Here is an 11746-nt window from a genome sequence, read left to right on the forward strand (position 1 = left end):
GGCTCTTTGAAGCTGCTCGATGACCGCGCAGGGCACATCACTGCAGGAGGGGGAGGGGGTGGCTGCTGTTGGTGGGGTATGGAAGCTTGTCATTTGTATACAGCTGTTTCTTTCATCTCATCCAGCTCCTCTCCTCCTCCCACCCTCCATCTCCTTCTCTAGCGTTCCTGCTTCTGTCTTCAGCTCCTGTAAACGAGTCCGCGACTCAGCCAGGTGAGTTGGAACAGGCTTCAGGAAGCAGAAATAAACTCAAAAAGTTGTTCGTGCAAAAAGTTTCATGGAGATGAAACAAAGAGCTTTTCTGAGGACTGGTTTATTTTAAGCTCTGACTGGGTTTCCTCCTCATGCCCCAGTCTGAACCAGTCAGAACGCTGATGGCAGGCTGCTTACCCTCAATCATTTGGGTCGCATGGAGCTCCAGCAGTCATGGGGTGAGAAGCGTTTGGGACAGGACAGGTCCATCACAAGGACACAGAGACACATGCAGTCAGATGCTTACAGTCCGCTCAGCAGCAGAATGAATGTCACAAGGATTTTCCTCATCTTCAGGGTGGGAATATTGGGATTATGCTTCTTGTCCAGATTATTTAGAAGGAAACAGAAATGATACAAATAAAGTGAATGGAAATGTACAACTCATCTTAGCTTTTTGTGGATGGTGTCGTCCTTCTTGGCTCAAACAAACAACGACCTCCAGGATGGAAGATTCACAGCTGAGTGTGAAGCAGCTGGGAAGAGGACGAGAACCTTTAAACCTGAGACTGTGGTCTTCATCTGGAAATGGGTGGATCGCCAACTTGAAATGTAGGTAGAGATTCGGAGTAGAGCCGCTGCTCCTTCACGTTGACTGAAGCCAGCTGAGGTGGTTTGAGCATGTGGTGAGAACTTGCCCCGCACCTCCTAGAGGAGATGTATATCCTGCAGGCAGAAGGCTCCCAGGTCGACCCAGGACACGATGGAGCGATTATATCTCCATGTTGGCCAAGGAAAACCTGGGGATCCTGCCAGAGGAGCTGGTGGAGAGAAGGTCTAGGCTCTTTCTGCTGGGGCTGATTCCCTGAAGAAGGACTTGGACGAGCAGACAAAAACAAAACTTTACTGATTTCTTGAACTGGGTTTGCAAGTTTGAATCAATTCTGAATGTTCTCCTATTCAGGTTCTAATGTATAATCTGTAAACTAAGAAGAACAAAGTTTGTAGTCACCACCTCCTTCTGAGGAAGCTGTGCTACGACAGAAGAGTCATTATACCAGAGAGCTGGATCGGAGTCTGCAAGGAGGAATCAGAGCGGAGATTCAGAACGTTCTCTGTCCTACCGCTGAGACGTTTGACAGTCCCCTCTGTTCTCAGTGTATTACACACAGTCCACATATGCCTTGATGTGTTGCTACACCAATTAGCAGCAATTAACACCAGCCCACTGAGCACCTGCGTTTTCAGCTCTGGCATCTGGGCTGCATTATTAAGAGTGTGTTGTTGCTTTATCAGAAGAAGAGCTGGAACACTGGAGTCCTCCCATCGGGTGTTTGCCTGCATGTCTCAGGAGAGCCTCTGATCTTCCTCCTGAATAATAAGGAACCCAACACCTGACTCATCTGCCTTTAGTGTCCAACATATTTCTTCTTGTTGGAAGGCCGCGTCAGACCTTCCTGCCCCCCCCCCCCCCACCCCACCCCCCCACCTTTAGCCATGTTGTTGTAAATGATTGTTTAGCATCGAGTTTCCTGAGAGCGTTGGTGGAGTTGAGAGACTGCTCCATACAAACAGTCTGAGTAGCTGTTATTTCAGTGGAGACGGCTGGCTCACCAGACACAGGGCAGGATATCGATTAGCTGTCGCTGAGCATGCAAAGCAGCTGTCTGAAGGAGACTGAAAAGTCAGTACAGGAGAGAGAGCAGCTCACAGCCAGCCGAGGTGAAGAGGACTGAGAGGATGCAGGAGGACGCTGACTTGGTAATGATGGACTTCATGCTGCTCAGGTTTAGATTTACACGGATCAAACCTGATAGGCTAACAGGCTAACCCCCCGTGTGTCACGTGTGGCACAGGAGGAGGTCAGGACCCAAGATGCAGAAACCCAGAACGACGCAAGGCAGGAGCGTAGTAAAACGTAAAATCCTTTTATTTGGAGTCAATGTCCAAAAATCCAAGAAGGGGCAGGAAGCCAAGCCTAAAGTCAGTAACCCGACTGACAAAACAAAAAAGCTCTTTGATGAGCGAAACCTAGAGATTCACGAGGATGAACAGAACAACGCTGACAAGGACAATGGACCGACAAACACTGAGAGACATGGACAGGGTTATATACACAGGGCTGGGTGATAGGAGACGAGGAGCAGGTGCGTGGGGAATTGGGCACAGGTGAAACTAATGAACTGAGGGAAGAAGCAGAAATAAGAAGGGGAGAAAACCATATCTAAATCCTAAACCAAAGCTACTAAAATTACCTGAACTTTAAGCACTGTAGAACACAGACTAAAGATAAATAAACTAATGATAAGTGAAGTGACTAAAGGGAAACCTGAAGAAGCTGGGGACCAAAAGGGGGGCACTGAAGATTAGGGGACTCACGAGCAACACAAGGGGACACATGAGGGAACCTGGAGGGGGCTGGGGACCACAGGGACACAGAACATGACGCCGTATCAACCCTTTCTTTGTGTTTGTTGTTGCTGCAATCATTAAGTTTTTTACTAAAATGTGTTTTATAATTCCTGACTTTATATTTACACAGAAACCTGACGAGAGCTTCCAGAATGAGAAATATAGAATAGTTAGAAAGTTATTTAAAAGTGAACAGGAGGATGAGGAGGCACAGCAACAAAGTGTCAGCTCAGGTTATAAATCACATTCATTCATCCAAGTCAGAAATTTGGGATGCTAGGACAGAGTGTTCCAGTCTCGTCAGGCAAAGCACCCGTTTCATGATTGGTGAAAAGTTCTGATTGAGTTCAGCATTTAAGAATCAGTTTGGCAGGTATAAAATGTGTCAGATGGCAGTAAAGACATCAGAATAGAATAGAATAGAATAGAATAGAATAGAATAGAATAGAATAGAACACCACACAAAACAACACAACATAATAGAGTGGAATATAAAAGAACAGAACAGAATAGACCAAATTAGAATAAAACACAACAAAGTAGAATAGAACACAATAGGATACAATAGAACGTAACACAATAGAATAGAATAGATTAGAATTGTAAAGAAAATTGGCTGGCTCAGCCATATTGTAAGGAGAAACTGTCTGTACTCAGTTATATTGTAGCGTTGTGGTTTTATGCTCTTTTATGAAAGAGGAACCATGCTACGTATTAATTCGGAATATTAATTTTTAATAAATCAATAACCAAATTTTATATTGTTAAGAAGACTCAAAGGTTGTTTTCATCGATAAACTGACGATAATATCTGTGTGTCTGTGTTTCAGTTCAATGAGGAAACCAGTTTGACAATTAAAAGTTTTAATTCTTCAAATTAAACTAATGATTTTGAAATTGACAAACAGGAAATAACAATCAACATTGGTAACTTTGTGGGACAATCTTTAACAGTTGATATGCTGTTCTTGCTCAAATAGACCTTCTGTTGGTGAATGAAGATTGAGAGTAAGAGGATGTGGTTATGGATGCGTGGGTGTGCAAAGTGTCGTGAGAATTGAACATGAGGTGAGATGAATGTGTGTGTGCATCTGATTTTGCTTCAGGAAGAAACAGGTGTCTGAGTGAAAAGTGATGGTTTGAATAAACTTAGGTTTAGTTGGAAAAGATGCATCAAAACGCTATCTGTCGTGTTCTGCCTCACCGAAAATCGGACCCTCTGTTGGACCCGGGACGTCACCTTAGGATGATGTTTCATCCAGGGCACCTTGGCTGGCAAAGAAGACAAAGATGCGCCGCGAACCGGTCCAGAGTTGCCCTCGGTACACGTTGATGGTAAAGCGTTTTGTCGATGCGCTTTCTTAAGTTAAGTTCACTCAGAAATCAAAAGACTCGGTAATGAGTCTGCGTTAGAAGTCGCGATTCAGCTATTCTGTCTGGCTTACAGGAACAGCGTGAGAGAGGGGGGGAAGAAACGAGCCAACCGGCTCCCCCCCCCCTTTCAGCGGTTGTTCACACGTCCTCTCTCTTTCGTTGTCAAGCACGAACTGCAATCATAAGACTGAAACTTACCAAAAGCCTTTCTCCTCTCAAAGCAAACGTGTGCGTCAGCAAATGTGTTTTGGAGTTTACTTTGAGAATCTGTGTGTGGGTGTGTGTGAGTGTTTGTGTGTGAAGGTCAGCAACAAACATCCTCAACATTATTTAAGAATGGCTTCATTAATCCATTATAATTACCCAAAGCATAAGAATCGTTCATTTGATTAAACACATTTATAATGAGTAAAATGGTAATGGTTACTCTAACATTAAAATCAAGAAACAAAGTTTTAAGACTTGTTATGTTATGACTACTTGTCCATGAGAACTCCTTCTTCTGGTACTGCAGGTGGCAGATGTTATGGCTTCCTCCCAGACTCGCTGGCGTTCAGGTCTTAATCTGTGGGTGAAAGTTCTCAACGACCCAGCTTTGACCCAGCTGAGTCCAACACCACCTTTGTGACAGAAAACCCATATTTCCTCACGTTACAGAATAGAATAGAATATATTTGAATAGAATAGAATAAAAACAACACAACAGAAAATAACACTATAGACTAGAACAGAATAAAATTGAATAGAATAGATTACAATAGAACACAATAGAATAGATGAGAATAGAACCCATTAGGATAAAAATAGAATGATTCTGCATGACAACATAGGCCAATTCAGAATGCGGTTCTTAATTCTGAATTTAAAACACACACACAAAAAAACTTGTTTCAATAAAGTACCATAAGACTTGTGAACTATTTGTTATAGCTTTAGTCTGATTGTGGGTGACTGGGAAGGCTGAAGCTCCACCTCACTCACTAATGGGATGTTTTCCTAATTAAACGCTAAAAGTAAAACCTAAGACACTTGTTGCCAGATTGGGTGGTTTCCAGTGCTATTAGGTAGATTAGAATTTAGATTTAGATGGTAAAATGAACTTTAGGCAGGTAGGCATAATTTGGCTTAGAGTCTGTTTGGCAGTTTTATGCTAATCTTATTGAAACACATTTCAACCAATCTTCATTATTAGTGAACAGCACTAATAATGCACTAATAAGAACAGCACAGGGACTGCCCCCTGACCAGTCTCCATCACTAACTGGCATGTGTCCTACCAGGGCATTAACAATAGAGAACTGATGCCCCTCTAAGTGATGTAAACCAATATCCATTTTGTTTAAGTTTCAAAAATCTTTATTAAGAGTTGAAACATTACAAACTTACATCTGATTTGCTATCAGAGGATGTAACGTGCCACATGGAACCCTTGGTTGGATCAGATGTTGCTGTGGTGACTGGCTGGACAGATTGTAGTTTTTTGCATTACTGCAACCAGCATTTATGCATCCCTGACACTAAAGTGAGTTGGAACGTGGACATATTAGCAGGTGTGGCTTGCACATTACATGATAAACACACTTTTCTCAGAACAAACCATCTCTCTCATCTTTCTCACTTCAAATTTACACAGAAATCAGCCCAGAAACTGCTCCGACTTTCTGGTGAGCTACAATCGACTACCCAAACTGCCTTTAGCCACCCCCTAAAGCACTGGAGGTATCCATGAAGAGGGGAAGGTGGATAGACCAGTGTTCCTCTCTGACCTGTGTAACTAGCTTATTGCTAGCATTACCTAAGTAACTCACCACATTATGCACCTATTACTTATTTTTGCCATGGATGCAGAAGAAATGTCACATCAAAGCAGCTGTTACAACAAAAGCTTTTGGCAAAGACGCCATTAAGATCTGGTCATGTACCAAAGGCTACACGAGACTCACCCTTGATACACCATTAGACACCAGCAGACCAATCAAGGACTAAACAGAACTTCCATGCTACTTCCTGTCCTACCAAAAAGGCTTCCACCTCTTTTAGTTTGTTACACCATCAGCCCTTTTTGTTTAATTAGTGCTTTACATATTGCATGGTAGTGATGTAATTACACGTTTCTGCTTTCTTGTAAAAGTTGACTTCTTTGGTTCCAAAACGGTTCCTCATTTAGAACCACCGACGTGCTGCTTGTGAACAAACCGTCTCAATGACGGGAGCCGGCTCTTCTCTGAAAGCCTTTGATTTGTTGTCCCAGGATTAAGCCATTAGGACAAAAGGAGGCGTGTCTGCCAGGACAGTGGTGCAAACCATCAGACATTGTGCCACTGCCCTCCCTGTCATAACCCAGTGGTATAATCCTGGTATGTTATTGATTAGCTGCATGAAAATAAAATAGGGCAGAAATAAGTCAAGGAGTCATACGATAGGAGCCGGCTCCTTGTTTGAGTCTTAAAATTGAGGCGGTCTTTTTGCTAATGACACTCGCTATTCCTAAACTATTACTAAAATGCCTGTTTGCATCAGGGCCCTCACAGGCTCTCTACTGTATGTGTGATTCTGGGAGGAAACACAACATTTGCTGTGTTTTGTTGTTTCTTGTCTCACTGAGCAGACACCAGGACGATAATTTAGCCACAGCACACGGAACATTGGTGAAAGGTGCATCTGTTGGTAAATAAGCTTTTTCTTTATGAGATCTCAAAGCAGTAAAATACTTTAAATGAGATCATTTGCAAACCAAAATTGTAAACTTGCATGTGGCCCTCCTTACTTGTGCTGTAGATGCTTTCGATAAAATAGTTTAATTAAATATGTAATTCACTGTTTCAGCCACATCGTACAAATGCAGGACGAAGCTCATCCCTGCTGAGAGAGCTCAGAGAAAAGTGTTAAATTACAACAACAAATCAGCTGTAAACTGTGTTTCACACCATGCTCCGTCACACAATCAACCACCGAAAACACAAAGGTGCTGACTTTGGCTTCATTTAGCTAACCAGAGCCAAACAACAGCATGGAGTCGAAGTGCAAAGACAAGAAAAGTGAAGGCAGAGTCTTAAAATCTCTTCTTGCTCTACTACGACTACTGTCCTGCTGCCACCCCTCATTCCTGATGGATACTGAAGGAAAAAAATCTGGGTTTTTTAAACAAAGGTGGAAACCTGTTTGTCATCAAAAACTAAACATAGTTTAATTCAAGGGATACTTTGCAACTTTGTCAAATTTTAAAATAATTTTCTTGAGCCAGTATGTGCTAAAATGACCCTTTACAGGATTAATGAAAGGTCATACAGCCCTCATCACCCCTGTGGCCATAACATTCCACTTGCAACTTCAGAGTGGCAGGCCGCTCTGTTGGGACTTAGAAAAACTGAGCTGACATACCAGGCGCTGCAGTCTGGCTCCAGCATGTTTTCTGCCTGTTTTAGATCATGAACACAGCTGATTAGTTTAATTTAAAGATTAATTACACCCGTGGGCACTAACTGAAGCCTGGGAAACGTTTGAGCTGTTAGAAAAAGTTGTTAAAAGGAGGTTTTGGTTATACAAACAGACACTAGGGGGTGCTAAAAGCAAGTCAAAACTGCTAATGTTGATGGTGTCAGCAGTCCTGACAAGAAAGCACAGACTGTCCTCACCCCTGTGACCTCCACCAGCTCTTCCGGTGGGTCCCAAGGCTAGCCTAGCATGTCCTGGGTCCAAAACACCTGCCCAGGATGTGTCCAGGAAGTGTCTTGAGACTTTTATTGTGAAGGACAACAAGGCACAGTGAGTTGCTCTGTGGACACTTCTCTGGAGGTAGCCAAATGATGGTATAAAGAAAATGTCTCATTATTTCATAAACACTTTATTTTGGAAGAATTGTTACAAGTTTTAAATCAACAATTTAAATTTACCACTCACCACCTCACCACTACAGCCTTGATACCATTTGGTTTTGGCTAAGATGGCACCGATGCTCCTTGGTATGAAATGTGTATGTCCCAATGACTTTGCCATTTAAAGAGACAATGTGTATTTTTACCTTTAATCTCTGAAAATATCCATTGAAATGCTGTTGAAAATGAATACAATTGTGTTCAGTTGTTGAAAAATATTGGCGGCTTCGTAACATATAACCATAAAAATCGGGTCTAAAACACATGAGAATAGGTCTAGCATCTTTGGGAGACCCCGCATTAGACACCATATTACCTTCTGGCCTGCTCAGGGTCCTGCACCTGTCGATGATGTCACACTAGTTGACTGGCTGGATGTATGACTTACGGAAGTTATGTTACCACGTTCTAAATCATTTAGAACGGCTAAACTCTGTGAAAGACAGAATCAGTATATTGCAATATATATTTTGGCCAAGCGATATTGTCGTAATACGATGATGTCATCAGCAGATCCGGAAACTACAGTGCCAGAAAACTACAATCGGCATTGCATTCTCTCGATGGAATTAACTGAAGGACTGTCAAAGTCTGAGGAGTCACACTGAGGTTGCATGCTCTCTGCTCAGCAGGTAACGACATTTACTGTAATGGTGTCACAATCTGCCCCTGCCCAACCTGACTGTGTTCCTCTCCTGCCGTGATTGCCCTTATTGTTCTCACCTGTCCCTCGTTTACCTGCCCATGTTTCCCTAATTAGCCCTCTGTATTTAAACCACCTGTTTTGCCCCTGTCCTTTGTCAGTTCATTGTTGTTGTTGCTGTTGTTCATCCCATCCTGCCATTAAACCATTTTTTACTTTTCTGAAGCCTGCATTTTTACCTCCTGCTCAGCTCAACCACACATGGTCCGCCGTCTCCACCTCCTACACCGTGACAGAATGAACTGACCAAACCGGGACCTGTGGTGAGCACTTCTAAATCTCCCTGGAGGATTTATTTTTTTCTTTTTTGTCCTTTAGCAGAAGGAGATTCTGGCCCAGGGTGTTGGCGCATCCTACCTGTTCTCCGGGGTGGTCAAGCCTCTGGGTGGGTTTCGGCGCATCCAGTCCGTTTCCTGTGGTGGTCGAGCCCTTCTCCTCTCCTGCTTTCTGCCCCCGTCCCGTTTGTGTCATGGAAGCCGCGGATCCTGGAGCCTGGAAGGAGTTACACCCCCTATGCACGCCATCGTTCTCCGGGGTGGTAGGGCTGGTCTCCCCGCTCTTCTCCTGCTTCCCTGCACCCAAGCCTCTGCCGGAGATCCAGCGAATCGTGCCGTGCACCTGCTCTGACCGGCTGTCGAGTGCCTGCCGCCGATCCTGGTTTTCTGGTGTCGCTCCTGCCGTTCGTCCACTTCCTGGTCCACGCTGTGGGGCTTATGCCTGCAGGTCTCGTGCTGCTGCAGCCTCTGCTGGGTCCCACGCCTGCTCCTGCAGTTCTCTGCCTGGGTCCCACGCCTGCTCCTGCAGTTCTCTGCCTTGGTCCCATGCCTGCTCCTGCAGTTCTCTGCCTTGGTCCCACGCCTGCTCCTGCAGTTCTCTGCCTTGGTCCCACGCCTGCTCCTGCAGTTCTCTGCCTGGGTCCCACGCCTACTGCTGCAGTTCTCTGCCTGGGTCTCACACCTGCTCATGTCAAGTCCCTGTTCCAGTCACGTCAAGTCCCTGTTCCAGTCACGTCAAGTCCCTGTTCCAGTCACGTCAAGTCCCTGTTCCAGTCACGTCAAGTCCCTGTTCCAGTCACGTCAAGTCCCTGTTCCAGTCACGTCAAGTCCCTGTTCCAGTCACGTCAAGTCCCTGTTCCAGTCACGTCAAGTCCCTGTTCCAGTCACGTCAAGTCCCTGTTCCAGTCTTCAAGTCCCCGTCTCCTGTTGTATAGCCTTGTGGGCGTCTGGTAGCCGCCCTTAAGGGGGGGTACTGTCACAATCTGCCCCTGCCCAACCTGACTGTGTTCCTCTCCTGCCGTGATTGCCCTTATTGTTCTCACCTGTCCCTCGTTTACCTGCCCATGTTTCCCTAATTAGCCCTCTGTATTTAAACCACCTGTTTTGCCCCTGTCCTTTGTCAGTTCATTGTTGTTGTTGCTGTTGTTCATCCCATCCTGCCATTAAACCATTTTTTACTTTTCTGAAGCCTGCATTTTTACCTCCTGCTCAGCTCAACCACACATGGTCCGCCGTCTCCACCTCCTACACCGTGACAAATGGTTTTTAAACTGGCGACAGTCATGGCGACATGGTGTAAAACTACCCTGAAATGTATGTGTGTACTGCCCTAGTGCCAGAAAACTACATGCTGCCACTTTAACTCCTGTTTATTTTTGATTATTATTTTATTGTTTTGATTTGCAAAATAAACAAACATAACTAGAGGGAAATGAAAGTCATGTAATACTAAAATGAAAAAGGAAAATGTACAGTTATCCAAATAGACACAGGAAACTAGAGGAGGGGTAATGATGGGGAACTTGTTAGTAAACAGGACACAAACGAGCAGGTATTGTATTGTGCTTGTTGACATTGATAAACGATGATTAATTTTAAAAATTAGTTTTTTAAATGATGTTTTAGTAAAAGTTACTTAGATGCATCTTCCTTCTTCTCTTCTTAAGGGACTGCTCCATGGTCTGACCCCTTCTTTCCACTGGACGTGAAAGTGGCGCGTAATGTAATAGCGACATTTTACCCGCAAGTTAATTCCCTGCTCAGAGCGTTTTAAAATGAGAAACGGGAGCGACAGCATTCCACGTTGCTGGTCCTGCAAACTCAAAAAATCACGGAAGATTTGCAACACCACGCGTGATTTCACAAGTCCACATGATAAAAAGCAAGTAGAACGAAAGCTGCATGTATCTAAAAAGGTCTCTGGCTGTTTTCTGCTCTGCTCACATCGACTGTGGGGGTTTAAGCAGGAAATTACATACGTGTACCTGCACGTGACTTTTATTTTGAAAGTTTTCCAGATGTTTTACACTGCCTTTGAGATGTTGGCTAAAGAGCTTTCTTACAAGTTATGAAACACATTATTTCAAGATGAGAAAGTTTCACATTTTAACGAATCAGATGGAGATTTTTGCTGCAGCAATTTAAAGGAAAGTTTTTGTCAAAACTACCACAATATAAGTATTTCTTTTTTTATTTACCTCAGACACTGAAACACAAAGCACAATAAAGAACTAAAAATTATTTGCAGCTAAAGAACTCATTTTGACATTGTTATTGCTAATTTAAAAAGTTACCTGCTAATAACAGGTGCTGTGCAGGAAAACGTACCCCTAAATGAAAAGCTTCTTTGGTGCAGTCAGGCCTGATGTAGCCTTTTACTCAGTAATCATCTAATGGTCTTTTGCCCATGTATTTTTGACATCAGATGCTCTGCTGAGTTCCCATAAAGGTCCTAGATCATATGCTAATTCATGCTTAGCATAACTGTAAAGTCAAGTATGATGTATCTAAAAACAAAGGAAGCTGTCATCATGTAAACGGCCTCAAACTCATTTAGAATGAGACGAAGTTTAAAAACTACAATTCATGGTTGAAGAAAAAAAAAGAGTTTTTTAAACAATTGCTCTAAAAGTCACAAACCAGCATCTGCCATTTTAAAATGTGGATGTCTCAGATACTTAAAAAAGTTTTCAATCAGATTTTTCACCTAAAAATCTGCTTTCTTTAGTTATTATAATGTCTCAGGTTACTGACAGCAAACAGGAAGTGGCTGCATGACCAAAAACCGATCTCATGGCGTGAGACGATGCCTACAGTACTCCAGTCCTCGTAGCACTTTGGGTAATAACCGATCTTAATAAAAGTGATGGTTCATCAACATGGCGTTGGAATCGGTGTGATGAAGACTCGACTTT

General features: G+C 43.5%; 1 long non-coding RNA gene across 1 annotated transcript in view; it reads right to left on the minus strand.

Moving 5' to 3' along the window:
• The window catches only part of LOC139062372 (uncharacterized), a 10086-nt gene extending 5461 nt beyond the window's left edge, over positions 1-4625 (minus strand). The window contains exon 1 of the long non-coding RNA XR_011515949.1: positions 3809-4625. This is a non-coding gene — a long non-coding RNA (uncharacterized lncRNA). The remainder of the gene's footprint in view (positions 1-3808) is intronic.
• Between the last annotated feature and the right edge of the window lie 7121 nt (positions 4626-11746).

This window comes from Nothobranchius furzeri, chromosome 13 (assembly GCF_043380555.1).
Source record: "Nothobranchius furzeri strain GRZ-AD chromosome 13, NfurGRZ-RIMD1, whole genome shotgun sequence".
NCBI classification, from domain to species: domain Eukaryota; kingdom Metazoa; phylum Chordata; class Actinopteri; order Cyprinodontiformes; family Nothobranchiidae; genus Nothobranchius; species Nothobranchius furzeri.